The sequence below is a fragment of the Varroa jacobsoni genome, unplaced genomic scaffold, assembly GCF_002532875.2.
Source record: "Varroa jacobsoni isolate VJ856 unplaced genomic scaffold, vjacob_1.0 contig00380, whole genome shotgun sequence".
Lineage (NCBI taxonomy): Eukaryota > Metazoa > Arthropoda > Arachnida > Mesostigmata > Varroidae > Varroa > Varroa jacobsoni.
The window spans coordinates 19764-24743 of NW_019214457.1; positions in this window are offsets into that span (position 1 = coordinate 19764).

The window sequence follows — 4980 nt, forward strand, 5'->3', positions numbered from 1 at the left end:
TTCATTTGAATCAACACGTTTATGGCTATATACAACCAAAAGGGCAGGTCAAAGCTACATACAGGAGAGCGCCGCCGATAGCAAGTTGGCTTCAAGAAATGCCTACATATAAACACATAGACACCTCGATTATTAAAATGCAAACTATATACCGTCAAACTACTTATAAAACATACACATAATTCTAGAAAAGCTACCTGCTGGTTGAAATTCTATTCTACTAAATTCATCTCAGTTAGCACGGGCTAATACAGCGTCCATTTTTCAACTGACTTATTTCCGCCATGCGTCATCTTCTGTATTCCTAAAGGACCTTCTCAGAAAAAAAATTTAACCCAAGCTCAAAACCGTTTGACAATCATTGGTGGTTGTAATTATAACAGACGCTCTCAGATGGACGTTAAACAACGTCTGTCGACGTTTTCCTATATAATTTACCCATTTTATAGGTCGGTAGACTTATCAAAACGTACCAGTGTTTGCTATTTGCACCATTTCCCTTTTACGTTTCGGCCGTCCGTTTCTCCATCGGAAGACCATCTACTCTCGCTAATGTACCGTAATAGTAGATCTAATGAACGAATGGCCACCCACGACAGGAACTCTCAAGAGAAGCTTTCTTCCCTTCAGCCGTGTCGAGTTCCGTACCGATGGACGATACGCAAACGCTACAAGAAGAAGGGGCAGCCACGAACACCGAATCACTCGGGTGAGCGCACAGACGTATTACGGACAGCACTGGTATGTACGTGCAGACTAGTCAGGCACTCTTTGATGCCTCTCGAAAGTAGCAACTCATAGATCAAGGAGGCATATTTGGGGTCTTCACCAATGCTGCCATTAAAGTCTTGCTAATTGCCTCATTATATCTAGATACTTAATGAGATCGAAATTTGAATACAAATCTAGAATTGTAGAGAAATACAAAAGAAAATGAATGCATTTAGATAAATTGTGTAGTTGGAATAGTTACTTTGGAATAACTGAATATATTTAACGCCAAGTAATTCGATGTATTATAGAGAGATAGAACATTTTTAAAAATTCAGTTGCCTGGAACTGAACACATCGTAGATTCTGTAAAACGTCTCATTTTTCTTAAATTGTTGGTTTAACAATGGCTAATTTAGAAGAAATTTCAATGTATTCTTGCTACTGAATTGGTTGGGTCTAATATCAATCAAGACGGGCCGAAAATTCTTTGGGTTAGCCAGATATGAGCGGGGTTGGCTTTAAAAGTTCATGCTGAATTCTACAACGGTACGACTATTTCGTAACTTAATGATACTCCAGAAGGTCGAACTTTATTATCGACTTATAATTGTCATTCAACATTTATTAGATATATGGGTATCAAGATTTTTCTTGTGAACAGAACACAAATAGCATCGTTTCCTTGTATCAACTGAAAATCAATGTTTTACCAGATACGCGACCGACTCTATTCGGTATATAATTGTTCCGTATATGAAATGGTCATATCAAAGATGTAATTAGATTGACGGTGTGCCTTCTTTTGTGCTCAGGGTTGCTTAAGACTAACAGCAGCTCGGTGATCCAGCGACAACAGCAGTGTGCACGCACGCCCCTTTCTTAATATGATGTCAAAGTTATCGACAAACACAAACATAATCGGACCAGATGACACGAACAGGAATCTGCATTCATTGTTGCACCCCTTGTATTTCGAGTTCTGCCACTTCGCTGCTTTTCCTACCTGTCCCGCCGGTTTCGAAATGAACCGCCCCCCTTTCGGGAATGTGCGGCTCGGGAAAACAAGAAGTAAAGGAAAAATGTGTCGAGGAGTATTGCGACGCCCCGGGAGGGCGCCAAAGGCCGAAATAAAGTATAGACGCAACTAGTCGGAAAGTGCAACTCCTGAAGTTAGGTCGAGTCGGTGTCACCGCAATACTAGCGTAGGCAGCGAACGACTGCGAAACTTTTCGCTAGGGCCGAACCAAACAAAAGTCGGATGGCTGTTGATCATTACGACCAGAAAGAGCTGCGGGTTAAGAAGGAAACAATGAGATGCATTAAACCTTTACAGAGGACACAGGTGTAGTTCTCAACTCCATGCAGTCCGCCAGCGTGGTCCTATCTAGCAGTTCCATTGCTGTGTATTACTGCCAGTAATTATGCCATCAAAGCAAAATAACAATGAAAGTACCCTTTTTTGACCGTAGCCAGTAGGTAAGGCATGTAACCAGATGAAATCTCTAACATAATTGATAACATAGTCTATGTCCTACCAAGATACTTTTACTGTTACTAACTATCTTAGCAACTTTCTAGGTTCTATAACAGTTAGGAACGTTGTGCGGAGTAGAATTTTTTTACAAAGCTATCTTACTTTACCGGCCTGTTTTATAGCAACGGAAACGGCTGAAGACATGGCAGAAATTAGGCTGTTTACGCCAATTACGCATTGACTTCAGACACGTTTGACCAATAAGAAATTTAGTGCGCTAATGCTTTTGACAATATATGAAGACCGCATTCGAAAACTTAAATATGAAGCCTTTGAGCTAAAAGTGAACAACTTAAGTAGTAACTTCCTGTTTCTTGGGAACTACTCAGAATTAAAGTTGTCTCATATACGTCAGATCTTTTCCGCAGAAAATGTCGCACGAGTGTCTATCTATCGACAGCCTGTTTACGGTCCTCTTTTGTATTCGGTGCTCACCTGACTGACATGTGCCGTAGTCTTCATGCACCTTTATGACGTGTTTCTTCCTAATGGGTTGGGTCGACATTCGTTCGTGTGTCACGACAACCCGAGCCAAACGTACGAACCTCCGACATTTTGTATTGCTGGGTCACGCCTAACATCAGCCCTTTATCCCGTTGAGTTTTTCCTTAGTTTGCTTCTTATAACCTCCGCTAAACGCCCTCATGATGCTACGGTGAAAATTCGCAATTTAAGTTTTACACTACGGCCTCTGTGTTATTAATAGCGCCCAAAAGCTTTTGATGAGGAGGAAATCACCGCAGTCTGACCTCTGAAGTTTCCTAGCGCCTCATAACAAGAGTGAATCGCGCTTTGATCCAAGCAAGTGGAGGAAATATTCTAGCAGCCGTCCTTTTTGTACACGACTTTTACCTTACAAAAGGCAACGGTGTTGGCTTAGAGCATACGGTTATAGGTGTAACGTATAATTAATAGTAGAACCGTCTCAACGAGACATATATTCGAGAGGTATGACATACGATTTCTGGCGATTGATATGGCTCCGAAAGGTATGCTTTAAACGTGCATCAACATTGCTAGTCTGCGGACAGCACGACGGATCAGCAGATCATAATTCCGCGACGTTCACCAACGTCTAGTGCTACGCAGGATACGGATTTTCGTTTTTTTGGGTAAGTGATTATGAGCCATTTTCCTTTATTGCGTTATTGGTAAGAGCAACACGAGACATGTTAGTCCAAAGGTAATATAGGGTCACTTAATTCATGTTGATGATGTCACTCGTATCTGCTATATGCCCAGATGAGCTACGACGCGCTTGGATACTGTAATCTAATTTTTGCCTGTGTTTCAATCAAATAACTAAATCCAATGTAACGTTGAGTCTCAGTTTTGTACTGTTTAAAAGCAAATGTTCTGGACTAAATGGAACGATGAAAGTACACTTATCAAGGGACAGTGTAGAAATAGGCATATATGCAGACTTATTAAGTATGCCTGATCTAGTATCTTTCTTCAAGCACCGAACAATAAAAAGGGAATTGAACCATTTCATTTATCTCGAGATCTTAGTGCATATATGTCTTTGCGCCTTATTAAACTTAATATTAGACTTGCAGAGAAACCATATGGATCCAACTTGTGTTTTCACACACAGAGGCTTACTGGGCATGAGGGTGCAAAGGGGTTTCTAAACTGAAACTCGATCAAAAACAAAATCTAGAAATGTCTGTCAGACATATAGTATAATATACGTTGAGAGTGGTCGCTTGTCTGTAGCTGCCGAATTCTCGAGTATTCAAAGATCAACATGCTAATTTACGAAGAACAAAGAGACCCATTTTTTCATATTGTGGCCTTCATTATTCTGAACGAAAACCCGAAAAAGATCGCCATTGCGTTCTTACACACCGAAATATTGGAATTACCCCCGTGGATTTCGTAAACCTAGAAGACGCTGCCAGAGGGGTTCGTAAGTGCCTAGTTCACATCTGACCCATTGTAACACGATGCTTCCGCAAAAAATAAAACGTCAAGAAATTAAGTAAAAGTGCTAAGCTTTGTTCATAGCTGCTTCAACCATCTATTCTGTACAGACGACTACTATATGATGCCATACAATTTACTATACTTCGTTCAACGTCAGCTTAAGTCCAAGAATACATCAATTTTCGTCAATCTATCTTTCTTCACTTCAACACAATAGATTTTGATCATAAACTTTGATTGAATTTACCCCCCATCCCTCGTTGGATCGATATATCAGCCTTTTTTCAATTTTAGTTCACCCGGAGCCTTCATGGGAAGAAACTTCAAAAATGAGCGCCGTCACAAGAAAATGTGAAACCCCTTACAACAGGTCTTTTTGGAATCAGGATGCGGAGTTACTTACGAATTCGAAACACGGCCATACCACGAGATTATCGTTTCAGCAAAACTCCAGCTAGTTTCAACAATACACCGGAACACGAATACCTAAAAACGAGGGTTTTTTCTCTTCAAGTCATGAAAGTTCACAGGGGGTTGCCTATACACATTTTGATTAGCACCGCGTTCAGTATAGGCAACCGCTTAAGCATTTGTTCAATCTGCTATTGTCAGGTCGAGCTTTAATCAAAGGATAGGTTTTATAATACTTATTTTTTTCAAAACGGATCGGTGTTCGGCACCGGATGCAGCCTCTAACGCGCATTCGGTTATTTCTTTTTTTTTTTTGGAAAATTCATCCTCAAACATTGAATTGGTTTGGTCCTATAAATGCGAGAATACTATTAGTTGATATATCGACTTCG